Raw genomic sequence first — 13,103 nt, 5'->3', positions numbered from 1 at the left:
TTTCCATAATTGAAGAAAGTTCTGTTGAACAGCACTGTTGTAGAGCAGCGGAAGGGAAGATGCACTAAGATAGTCTCTGCAATGCGTTGACTGTAAGATGGCATCTTTGTAAGAGCCATCATTATATGTTAACAATTTTAAGATAAACATTGCCCCACATCTTTAAAATGCCATTAAAAAAAGATAAGACACACCTCAAGATTACCTGTATGAAAATGTAAAGAAATGTGTCTCTTGAGCATGGATGCAGTATGGAGTTAGAATGTTAGGGGCACAGAAGTCCAAGAGTTGTGGTGCAGTAGATTGGGAGAGGTCTGGGCCAGCGCTTTGAGAGGCCAAGGTGGGCGGATCACCTGAGGTCAGGAGTTCAAGACCAACCTGGCCAAATAGTGAAACTGCGTCCCTCCAAAAATACAAAAATTGGCCTGACATGATGGTGGTTGCCTGTATCCCAGCTACTCGGGAGGCTGAGGCAGGAGAATCGCTTGAACCTGGTAGGTGGAGGTTGCAGTAAGCTGAGATCGGGCCATTGCACTCCAGCCTGGACAACAGAATGAGACTCCATCTCAAGAACAAACAAACAAACAAAAAACGGTGAGGAGGTAAGATGTTGTAGAGATTCTTTCAGGATAAGGCATATATATTACTGAAATGAACATCAGCCTGCTATGTATGATAGGAGAAGCAATGAAAATTGCAAAGCCTTCGGGAATTATTTCTGTTGCTGTATTGGGGAAGGCTTCATGAGGGCAGTAATATTTGGGCTGGACCTTGAGGAATGAAGAATTGACAGAGTAGTAGGGCAGGGCAGTATAGATAGAAGGAATGACACTAATGACAGCATGGAATTGTGAAAAGGTGTTAGCTTTGGCAATAATTCCTAATGATCTAGACTTCACCGTTTCCAGCTTCTTTCTAGGTAGTCTAGTTTTGATGAAGGAACATTTATTCCCTGAGACCGGAAGCATGCCTTTTACTAATCTTAAGTTGGAAGTTAATCAAAATAACTAGACACCTAACCTGCTACTTCCCCAATGCTCTAAATAGACAACACTTAATACATGTTTTTCACATCCTCTTGAATTACACAATTTATTGGTAAATTTGGGGATTTAAGTTCGGAAAACGTTAATGCCTATGGTATATTAATAAGATGAGTAGTCATATAACTTCCTTAGACTAGAGTGGAAGAAAGTCTGTTAGCTTGCTAAAGTTCACCAGATCAGAATGCTAAGAAAATATAGGACGGATAAGACGTAGATTAAAACCCCAGGCCCTTGATTTAAAAGCTGTGTAACACCAGTCAAGTTATTTGACCTTTTCATGCTCAAGTTTCTCCTTTTAAAAGAAGGCAAATAACACTTCCTACTTCAGGATGGGTGTGAAGATTAATGAAAAGCCCTTAGCAAAACAGTTGCCCATTATTATAATAAAAATATTCCAATATTTTTTCTCATTAAGTAAAATACAGTAAATCAGTGGTTCCCAACCATGGCTGTATTAGCATCATCTGGGAACAGTTGAAAAATGATGCAGAGTACTTGGGCTTTGTATTTTATGTAAGAACCCCAGTGTATTAGTCCATTTTCATACTGGTATGAAGAAATACCCAAGACTGGGTAGTTTATAAGGAGAAAGAAGTTTAATGGACTCACAGTTCCACATGGCTGGGGAGGCTTCACAGTCATGGTGGAAAGCAAAGGAGGAGCTAAGGCATGTCTTACATGGTGTCAGGAAAGAGTGTGTGTGCAGGGGAATTGCTCTTTATAAAACCATCAGATCTCGTGAGACTTACTCACTATCATGAGAACAGCATGGGAAAAACTTGCCCCCATGATTCAGTGATTCAGTTACGTCCCACTGGGTCCCTGCCATGACAAATGGGGATTATGAGAGCTACAATTCAAGATGAGATTTGGGTGGGGACACAGTCAAATCATATTACCCCAGGTTTGGGAACCCTTGCTCTGGAGTTGAGTAACATCTTGGTCACTTTTACCTGGATATTCATCCTTTTTATGCAATATTTTGAACATTGGCTTTTAGTGTTGTTGAGTGCATGGATTTTCAGATTATTAGAGATTAATGTGTAGATCTTAACGTCTGTGCCTTCCCTTCTCTTTCTTTCTCCCCCCTTTCCTCAGCCCTTTCCCCTCCATCCCATATTGAATTTTTTGTACAGTAGGGCTGACATGTCCTGCACAGCTTAGTTCTCAGGACTTTTAATTAAATAAAATTTTTTTTTTTAAAAAGAAACTTTGCTAAGACAGACTTTTGGCATGTTAAAGTTGAACTTGAGTTTAGTTTCTAAAATAATTTAATTTTTTTTTTACTCTTTAAAATAATGACTACAGGAAATACTTCTAAAATAATTGATATTCCCCGTGTTAAAACTGGGGTTATTACTGGATGAATTCAGCATGTGTTCTTTTTTCCTGGGGTAAAAAAAAAAGTGTTGGGGAGTGTTCCATTGTATGCCAAAACACATAAATTGTAATCCTTCAAACCTCAGAGTGCCCTTCATATGGTGGTAGTTATTTGGTATATTGTAAAATGTGGCCTGGAGATTAAAATAAGAAATAAAATATTTTACTGTATACAGATCAGTTAGAATATTCCTTTTAACACTTTTGCATGGATACTTTGGTTAAAAAAAATCATTGTATTGAAGCAGACGTAGCATTGCTGCTCGTTTCTATTTCCTATATGTATTTTATATTTCCTACAGATGAAGAATGACCAAAATGTCAGCCCCATTAAAGCAGAAATTTTTTTTTAGTGCCAGTCTCCATCACCTAAAATGGTACCTGATACATAGTGATTGCTCACTAAAAAAATGTACTAAATGAATGAGCTAACAAGCAACCAAAATTAAAAATGACACTATCACTTTTCACTGATAAACTTCCTTCCAGAAGTATTGGGAACGTCACAATACCTGGTGTTTGTCTGGAATTCCGATTAGGTGCTGCCTGCATGTTCCTTTAGCCCCCTGAGCCTTCCCACAGATCACAGCTTCCTTTAGAGTCAGTCCGTGCAGAAAGAGCTGTGTCTTAGTGTTCGTGGTTGTATTGGTAATGCCACATCTAGCAGCGTAGTGGTTTCTTAGTAAATATTTGTTGGATGAATATAGTGCTTTATAGTTTCAATAATGCTTTCATATTCAGTTTGAATGGTTGACAGCCCCATGAGGTTGGCTAATAGTATCATCCTAGTTTTATAGATGATGGAACAGAGGTTAAAGAGGCTGTTAGTTATCTTTGGGTCATAAGTAGCAGACCTGGAACCACAACCTCTAAATCTGTTAATTTCTTCATCCCTTGTTTCAGAACAGCTTTAAAAACATTAGTGAACCTATTAATTAATTAATATTCGCCTTCCCCTAGTTGAAATCCTACAGGGAAAGTTATTACATGAACCCTTTTCCAAACTGCCCTAATGTTATCAGTCACAGACTTTGTTGGATGCCAGTTTCGGTTTTCATAATAGTTCTTTTTTGGTTACCTGTGATAGATTCTTTTTGAAAGAAAAATTTTTTTTAACGAGCACTCATTCTTTCAAACAATTTATATTCTTCTTTCCCAGACTTTTTAACCTGTAAATTTATCAATACTGTAAATCTAATTTTTATAATAAAAATATTCCAATACTTTTTTTTTTAAGTAAGTTAATGCAGTAAATCAATGGTTCCCAAAATTAAACAAATTTTCACAGCCCTAGAGGAGTGGGCTCCAGTGTGTTCCTTCTTGCCTTGTCTGCCTGGTCATTTTGACATAGAAATTTCAGCTGTGTTGAATTGGCTTGGTGGATATTTCTGGAATCAGGCTTGAAAAGGAGAGACCTTCCCTGTGACATTAGTAAAAACAAAAAAGTCTGAGGCATGTGGATCACCTGAGGTCAGGAGTTTGAGGCCAGCCTGGCCAACATGGTGAAACCTGTCTCTACTAAAACCACAAAATTAGCCGGGTGTGGTGGTGCGCGCCTGTAATCCCAGCTACTTGGGTGGCTGAGGCAGGAGAATCGCTTGAACCCAGGAGGTGGAGGTTACAGTGAGCTGAGATTGTGCCACTGCACTCCAGCCTGGGAGACAAGAGGGAAACTCCGTCTCAAAAAAAAAAAAAAAAAAATGCTGGCCAAACATTGAAGATCCTCAAATGGTGGCAGTGTCTGGGTGCACATTTTGCCAGATCCATTCACGGAGGCCAAAGACCAACTGACATATGACCAAGGTTTTGAATAAAAAAGGATTTCACAATCTATGAATCAAATCCAGTTCTCATTTCTGTTTAGTCTTCTGTTGAGAAAAATAATTTGGTGACTTCAGTAAGCTGTAATCTACTTTGTGATTCTTGGGTTAGAGGTTATTTTATCAGACTGCTACATTTAAACTTACCCTCATTATCTTACAAATGACTTTAAGGTGTTACTGGAACAATACTCACCACAAAGCTATGATTTCATTGTGAAATACCAACAAGACCCTGATTCCGTTTGCCTGCTGCAGACATTAATGTTTACTGTTAGAACTGAGGCATCAAAGGGAATAAATAAACTGCTGACATTGTGTTGCCTTCAGGATCCGTCACGGGAATATATGGTAGGGATTTGAGAAGTGGTTTTGGGTGGAGAAAAAGCATTTTCTTTTTTCACCCAGCGCCTCACTTCTCAGTTGAGGCGGGACAGAGCCATTGTGTTTGTTCGGGCTCTCACAAAGCCAGATCACATCAGCCCAGGCCGCAGCTTTATGAGCAGCCTCACAGTTCATGCTTTTGTTGCCCTGATGCACAGTCGGGAAAGGATGACGAGAAGGGAGCTCAATAAAGACCTTTCAGGGATTGTTTCTGAGTTTGTCATTGCCATCTGTCCTCCTCTCTCCCCTGGCTTTTCAGGCTATTCCATTTTGTGAGACTCCTGGGTTTCTGATTGGTGTGGCGTGGATACCATAGGTAGATGTAACACAAAAAGTGGAAGTAAGCAGTGTTTCAAAGAAATAATCTTGAAGAAGAGAGAAAAAAGCCTGCTCTTACTCCAAGGCTGTGTGGACATAAGTGATGAAGGATTAGGATTATTTTAATTATTAGTGACTATTGTTTTCTTTATTTCTTTTTTTTCTGAGACAGGGTCTTGTTCTCTTGCCCAGGCTGGAGTGCAGTGGTGAGACCTCAGCTCACTGCAGCCTCAACTGCCCAGGATCAAGCAATCCTCCCACTTCAGCCTTCTGAATAGCTGGACCACAGGCATGTGCCATCATGCCCAGCCTTTTTTTTTTTTTTTTTTTTTGAGACAGTCTTACTCTGTTGCCCAGGCTGGAGTACAGTGCTGCTATCTTAGCTCACTGTAATCTCCTCCTCCTGGGTTCAAGTGATCCTCCTGCCTCAGCCACCTGAGTAGCTGGAGTTACAGGCGTGTGCCACCATGCCTTGCTAATTTATGTATTTTTAGAAGTGACAGGGTTTTGCCATGTTGGCCAGGCTGGTCTTGAACTCCTGGCCTCAAGTTATCTGCCTGCTTCAGCCTCCCAGAGTGCTAGGATTACAGGCATGAGTCACCATGTTGGACTAATATTTAAAATTTTTTGTAGAGATAGGGTCTCACTATGTTGCCCAGGCTGGTCTCAAACTCCTGGGCTCAAGCAATCCACTTGTCTTGGCGTCCCAAAGTGCTAGGATTACAAGTATGAGTCACCGTGCCTGGCATCTCTTAATTTTTGAAACCACTAATGTCTTTCCCTTAAGACTTGGGTCATTTTGGAAGTAAGAGGCCAGACTTGATGCCTTCAGACATTTATTATTTCTAACACTGGTGCATGCATCTTTCCTGTCTCTCACAGGTGGCTTGGTGCAGGTGTAGTTTTATCTTGTTGAAAGCCTTTTGTTCTTCTTTGAACAGTGGGACTGTAGTGTTATCAACAGGGCCAGTGCTAGGACCAGAAAGCTTTCGGTATGATAGGCAGTTTCTGTTCAGGACACCTGCTGCCCAAGCACAGTGCACTCATTGTTTCTTCAGTTGAACATGTTCCAGGCAGAGCTGTGTCTTTTTTAGCCTAGGATTGAGTCTTCACTTTTTCTCCTGCATGCGTTTCATTTTTGGTAGAATAAATTTCTGTCTTGTTCTTCTGGTTTTGCTGGTATGAATTTAATACCTGCACGTGATTTGTACAAAGTTTATTTCCAAGAGTTCATGCTGAAATGTCATAGTGGTGGAAAGAGCACTTGGTCAAAGTGGAGGCAAATGATCTGGACTCTCATTCCTGCTTTGCTGGCTGTGTGGCTGAGGGAAAGACATTTTACCTCTCTGGGCACGGGCTTATTAGAGCAATGGGTTGCCAAGGCCCCAGTGTAAAGATTCCACCATTGTGTCTTGTGTTTTTCAGGATGCCAAGAGCATCAGAAATGAGTGTGCCAGGAGTCATTAAGGGCCCTGCTCCTGTGAGTAGGTAACACCAGGAGGCATTCTTTTATTTATTTAATTTATTTATGTATTTGAAACAAGGTCTCACTCTGTCTCCCAGACTGGAGTATAGTGACGTGAACATGGCTCACTGCAGCCCCGACTTCCCAGGCTGTAGTGACCTTCCCACCTCAGCCTCCTAAATAGCTGGGCCCACAGGCATGTGCCAACATGCCCGGCTAATTTTTTAAATTTTTGTAGAGACAAGGCCTCTCTTTGTTGCCCAGGCTGGTCTTGAACATCTGGGCTCAAGTGATCCTCTGGCCTTAGCCTCCCAAATTGCTGGGATTACAGGCCATAAGCCACCATGCCCAGCCCGTTCTTTTAACTTAGTGACAGTTTTATGGCATGGCCAGTGATAGAGAAGTTTGGATGCGATAGGTAAGGGAGGGAAACAACTATGGTTCTCTGTCTGTGGCAAGTTTGCAGAGTAAAAAAGAATGTTTTATTTCTAGGAAAGTGTTGTTCCTCACTGGAAGTGTTACTGGACACTTGGGTTTTGAACGTGTAAATTAAGAACTTCTGTGATCAGATAAATACTTCTTCATTTGTTAGCTCTGTTCAGATAAGAGGCAGACCAAAGATCAGGCTAATATAGCATAGATACCCCATTTCTGATTTGTATTCCTGCAGTCTTAAACCCCTTATTTAAAAATTCTCTTAAAATACATGTTAATTGTAGAAAATTTGGAAAATACTAGAAAGAAAATACAAATAGCTTCCCATTCCATAACCCAAAAGTGCTGTTGTTCACACTTAGGTGTCTTTAGATTATATGCACTCAGTTTGTAGAACAAAATTGGGATCATACCATACATATATAACTTGATATCTTGCTTTTTTTCTGCTGTTCCTTTCAAGATGATTTTTGGGACTGAGGTTTCAACTGAAGGTAGAGATTAATGTAATGTTATGCTTAGCACACTTGTGACGAGGACTGTTTTGATTTACAGAAATAGAACTGTGGACCCAGTATCTGAAAATAACATTTGTCCTGTCCCCTCTTGAATAGACTTTCAATATTTGGCATATACAGATGTCGTCATAACTGTTACTATAATTAACAAATGAAGACTTCTTAATCTATTAGCTCTTATTGTTCACTAATTGCTTTCATAAGATTCCCTCATTGAGTTTTCTGTGCCAGAATTGCTAGCTGCACCACCAGTGAACATAAGTTATTTCCACACTGTTTTTCCTTAAGCCCTGATTCCTCTAGCTAAAGCATGGTAGCGCCTGTGGGCTAGGCCGCATGTTTGGCAGCAGGATAGTTAAGGGATTCCTTTTGCCCAGTTATATTATACGTTTGATAATATTTATGATTTACTTGTTGAATGTTGGTTTCATATATAATTTCCTCTATTAGGAAATGAAAGATTATTCGTTTCCCCTTTGGATTATGTAGCCTATAAAATTTTCTATTACACCATTCACATTGCAATGTAAATATATTCTAAATCCTGAACCGCATTAGATTTTTTTTATAGCCCCCACTTATGTGTCTTTTTGTGGTGCCCTTTGAAGTCCTGTAATGTTTTATATTTGAGATTAAATCTGGGTTTCGCTTTACTTTTTAAAGCATATTGAGCAAGTTAATTTTCTGTTTCAGTTCCTAAGGGGAATGATTCCAGCCCTCTGTGTCCCAAGAATTCAGACTGAGCCCTGCCAGAACATTCCTGTGGTTTTCCACGGGGCAGATCAGTATGTTCATGAAATTTTAGTTGTAGCTTGTGTTTTCCATGGTTAATTAAAACATCTGGCTTTTCAGTTTCCCACAAACAGAGCATAATCACTAGGCCAAACCTTTTCAATAAATGATTAAATATTTCAGTCCTCCCCTCAGAATAGCCCACACTTGTCTTTAGGATACCTTGTAAGCTGTTGCCTCTGTTTATAATGATTTTGAACGTTGGGAACATGTTTGAGGTTATCCTGCCAAATATGTGCCCTTGAGAGAGAGAAAGTTGGTGACTTTGAGTCCTTATAATGGCTTCTGGCCTTTGCCCCCCCAGGTTGGAGTTGCTGTGGGTGAGCTGCTGCGGTCTGTAGCCAAGCATGCTGTGGTCGGATCTGCCCAGCCGTGGAACAGAAACATTTGCTGGATGGAAAATCCATAAAAGAAAGCTCCTGTGAAAAGCTGAGGCTGACAATAATTTAAGCAAAATCAGGTTGGTATAAGTAAGAGAGTCTGGATAAAGCGGATTGGGCCGGATAGGGAAAAGTTGTTTTGTTCCTTCCAGGCTCATTTTGGAGACCACCCCAAATGATTATTTTCAGTTATTTGTGAGAGTCCCAGCATGTGTAAATGGAAGATACATGCTGATAGCCTTTTGTGTATAGTGTAATGATGTCTTCCTTTCCTTCTCTTCCTTTTCCTCTCCTCTGTCTATCCTCTTTCTCATCTTCCTCTCCTCTCTCAGAGAAGAGAGAAGGACGTTGGCACAAATATTGGAAGAAGCCACAACTAGAAGCCACCTATGCCAACTTCAATGGTCTTGGCTTTATTTTGGGGAGAAAGCGGCGTCCAGCCTCATGGAGTTGCATTTGTAGTTTCAAAGACTTGCACTCATTTGTGTTTTCAAACTTTGAAGGGTGGGGCATGGAGACCTGCCATTTCTGTTGGGATAATTCTGGCTGTGAGCCTCCAGTCTGCTTGGCCAGATTTTATATACTCTAATCTTTCCCCAAACAAAAGCCACCAACACATTTCATTTTCTGCAGTGTGTGCATTTGGCATTAAGATACTTATATATGACAGGGGAAGAGAAATGTCCTGAAAAACATAGGTGTTTAAATAAATGCAAAATGCTCTCACTGTGGGCCAGGTGAATGAAACAGCATGGATAATCCCATATGAGGCAGTAAAGTGAAATAATTCATTTTGAAAACATATATTGTACAGGGACAGACATTGCAGACCATTTCTATTGGACATTCAGTGGGTAAGTCAGCTTTCTACATAAGCAGCTAATAAATACTCCCTAGAAAGTAGTGAGTCACAGTCTTTCAGAATCTGTGAAGTAGTGAATGTCTGTTGGCTTTGTCTGCCCAGCATCCTTTTCCTCCATCTTTTAATAAATCATCCAGATTTTCCCTGGATGATTGCCCTTGCTTCATTTTCACCCTGTGTAGTTGGAGGAGGTGACCCTGCTGACTCAGTTATGGGCATGTAACATAAGCGTGGCCAGTGATATGGTTTGGCTGTGTCCCCACCCAAATCTCATCTTGAATTGTAACTCTCATAATTCCCACATGTCATGGGAGGATCCTGGTGGGAGGTGATTGAATTATGGGGGTGGGGTTTTCCTGTTCCGTTCTTGTGATAGGTAATGAGTCTTATGAGATCTGATGGTTTTAAAAATGGGAGTTTCTCTGCGCAAGCTCTGTCTTTTTTTGCCTGCTGGCATCCATGCAAGACATGACTAGCTCCTCCTTGCCTTCCACCATGATTGTGAGGCTTCCCCAGCCACGTGGAACTTAAGTCCATTAAACCTCTTTCTTTTGTAAACTGCCCAGTCTCAGGTACAGCATGAAAATGGACTAAAGGGTCACAACCATCTTTGGAGGGGCCATAGTATTCTTATTGCAACTATTGAAGAAGTTTTGCCTTCTGTGAGTTTGTTAAGCTGGAGCTGCTAGTGGCAGTTTTTCTATGACTTAGGGAAAACCTTACTGAAAATTAAGACAACACAGGAGAAATCAAAGCAGGGAGATGGAGGAAAAGAGATTGGTGGGAAGGGAAGGGACACTCTTATGCACACAGACACACAGATAAACACACACACACACACACAGACACACACACAGACACACACACACACACACACACACAATTTTTGGCCTGCAATTCAGCAGTGCCTAAACCCAGCATCTCCTCTTTCACTTTCCTGGCAAGTTAGCTAGTTCATCTGAGTTAGGTGTCTGTCTCTTACATCCAAAACATCCCAATTGGTGGTACCTTCTAGGAGTGAGGTCTTAGTGTAAAATGACTGTGGCATAGTCCCTGTCTTTAGGGGCTCATGGTGTAGGGCAGCAGTCCCCAACCTGTTTGGTATGAGGGACTAGTTTTGTGGAAGACAATTTTTCCAAACAGCGAGTGGGGTGGCAGGGATGGTTTCAGGATGATCTAAGCACATTACATTTATTGTACACTTTATTATTATTACTACATTGTGGTCTATAATGAAATGATTTTGCAACTCACTGTAATGTAGAATCAGTGGGAGCCCTGAGCTTTTTTTCCTTCAACTAGGTGGTCCCATCTGGGGATGATGGGAGACAGTGGCAGATCATGAGGCATTACATTCTCATAGGAAGCATGCAACCTAGATCCCTGGCATGTGCAGTTCACAATAGCGTTTGCGTTCCTATGAGAATCTAATGCTGCCACTGATCTGTCAGGGGGCGGAGCCCAGGAGGTGATGTGAGCGATGGAGACCGGCTGTAAATACAAATGAAGCTGTGCTCATTAGCCCACTGCTCACCTCCTGCTATGCAGCCTGGTTCCTAACAGGCCACAGACTGGTACCAGGGACCCCTGGTGTAGGGGATAGGCCAGATAAGTATTCACATGACTGACATGCAGTGTGACAATGTATCTCTAGAGGTAAGAACAAAGTTTTGTGGGAACAGAGATGGAATTAGGAATTCTGTTGGGTGGTAGACTAGCAGGGAGGGCTATTATTTAACAAGGTAGAAGAGGATTAAGTCTTAGGAACATTAAAAAACATTAAAAAGATTTAAAAAATAGATTTAATTCAATTACTTGCTTTTTGAGTCTAAAAGAAGGGAAGGCTTTCCAGAGCCTATAGTTAAAGTAAATTGCAGATAATGAAGATAATTTCAGAGGTTAGTAATGGTAGAATCTTATTTACTCTGAATACAATTGTTTAAGGCCTAGCCAAATGAGAGGTTATCAGAAAGCTGTCTGGAGTTAGTTTTAACACGGCAAGGTAACAGCTGCTGTTCTCACCAGAACCTCAGTCAGCTTTCTGTTTTAAGGAGAATTAAATGAATTTAAAGACTTATTTCCTCTTTTTAATGATAGAGTTTTCATTAATATTATATTTTGTAATTACACTGTTTTTTGGGGGAAATTTTGCAGCAAGTACAGAGAGTTTCCATGTGACTTCTACTGCCAGTTTTCTATATCATTAATATCTTGCATTAGTGTGGTATATTGTAATTGATGAGCCAATATTGATACATTATCATTACTAAAATCTATAGTTTATATTAGGTTCACTCTTTGTGTTGTATGTTCTATGAGCTTTCATAAATATATAAGTTGTATTTCCATTACAGTATCATACAAAATAGTTTCACTGCCCTAAAAGAATTGCATGTTCTACCTGTTCATTTCTTCTTCCTGAACCCCTGGCCACTACTTATCTTTTGCCCCATAGTTCTACTTTTTCCACAGTGTCATATAGTTAGAATTATACAATAGATAGACTTTTCAGATTGGCTTTTTCACTTACCAATGTGCATTTAAGTTTCCTCCATGTCTTTTCATGAATTGATAGTTCATTTTTTTAAAGCACTGAATAATATTCCATTATATCGTTGTTCCACACTTTATCCATTCACCTATTGAAGGACATCTTGGTTGCTTCCAAGTTTTGGCAGTTATGAACAATACTGCTGGAAACATTAATTTGCAGGTTTTTATATAGATATATGGATAAGTTTTTTACTCATTTGAGTTTCTCACCATTAAATATGATGTCAGTTTTAGGTTTTTTGTGAATGTTCTTTATCAAGTTGACAAATTTCCCCTCTATTTCTAGTTGCTGAGAGTTTTTATTATGAAATAGTGTTGGATTTTTGTTGGGTGCTTTTTTGCAACTATTGATATGGTCATGATTTTCTTCTTTAACTTAGTCATAGGATGGATGATACTGATCCTTGAATGTTGAGCCAGCCTTTTGATAGAGATTATGTTGACTTTCTAGTTCAATATTAAGAGCTCTTATGTTGACTTGCAGATCAATATTAAGAGCTCTGATACATGAACATGGGACATGTTTCCATTTCTTTCAGTTTTCTTTAATATCTTTCAACAGTGTTGTATTGCTTTCAGGGTACAAGTCTAATACTTCCATATCAAATTTATTCCTAAGTATTTTTCTCTTTTTGATGCCTTTATAAATTAAGAAAGTAATTATTTTCAAAGTATTTGTAGCTAGTGTATAGAAATGCAGTTGGTTTCTGTATAATGATCTTGTTTCCTGCAACCACGTTGAACCTGTTTATCAGTACTGATAGTTTTTTATGTGTATGACTTTGCTAGTATTTTCTATATACCAGATTATGTCATCTGCAGATGTAGTTTTATTTCTTGTCCAATCTGGATGTTGTTATTATTTATTTTTGCAGTGATTTGAAAACTTGAGTGTGATGTGAGAAATACAAAGTTATGTGCTTTGGAGTTTCTAGTGAAATCATTCTGTTATGTAGCTTTTTGATAAGGATAAAAGATGATAATTATGAAATTTATCTTCTCACAGTTGACTTATTCAGTCATTGAGCTTCTTAGTCACTCCTATATCTTCTTTGGAGAAATACCTGTTCAAATCCTTTGCCCATTTTTATATTGGGTTGTTTCTTTTTGTATATAGTCTGATATAAGCTCTTTATTGGATATATGATTT

The 13,103-nt window shown here is 39.6% G+C and overlaps 1 protein-coding gene across 21 annotated transcripts in view; it reads left to right on the top strand.

The window, feature by feature from the left end:
- APBB2 (amyloid beta precursor protein binding family B member 2) overlaps positions 1-13,103 on the top strand; it is a 398,493-nt gene that overhangs the window by 62,864 nt on the left and 322,526 nt on the right. For 20 of the 21 annotated variants that reach the window (XM_063705242.1, XM_063705243.1, XM_063705241.1 and 17 more), the window contains one exon: positions 8,463-8,618. The exons of the other annotated variant lie outside the window; for it this stretch is intronic. The gene's annotated coding sequence lies outside the window, so the exon portion shown is untranslated. The remainder of the gene's footprint in view (positions 1-8,462; positions 8,619-13,103) is intronic. 21 annotated transcript variants of the gene reach the window in all.

The sequence above is a fragment of the Gorilla gorilla genome, chromosome 3 (genome assembly GCF_029281585.2).
Source record: "Gorilla gorilla gorilla isolate KB3781 chromosome 3, NHGRI_mGorGor1-v2.1_pri, whole genome shotgun sequence".
Taxonomy (NCBI): Eukaryota; Metazoa; Chordata; class Mammalia; order Primates; family Hominidae; genus Gorilla; species Gorilla gorilla.
Note: the sequence above shows the minus strand (reverse complement) of the source record. Positions and strands in the feature narration are given on the sequence as shown.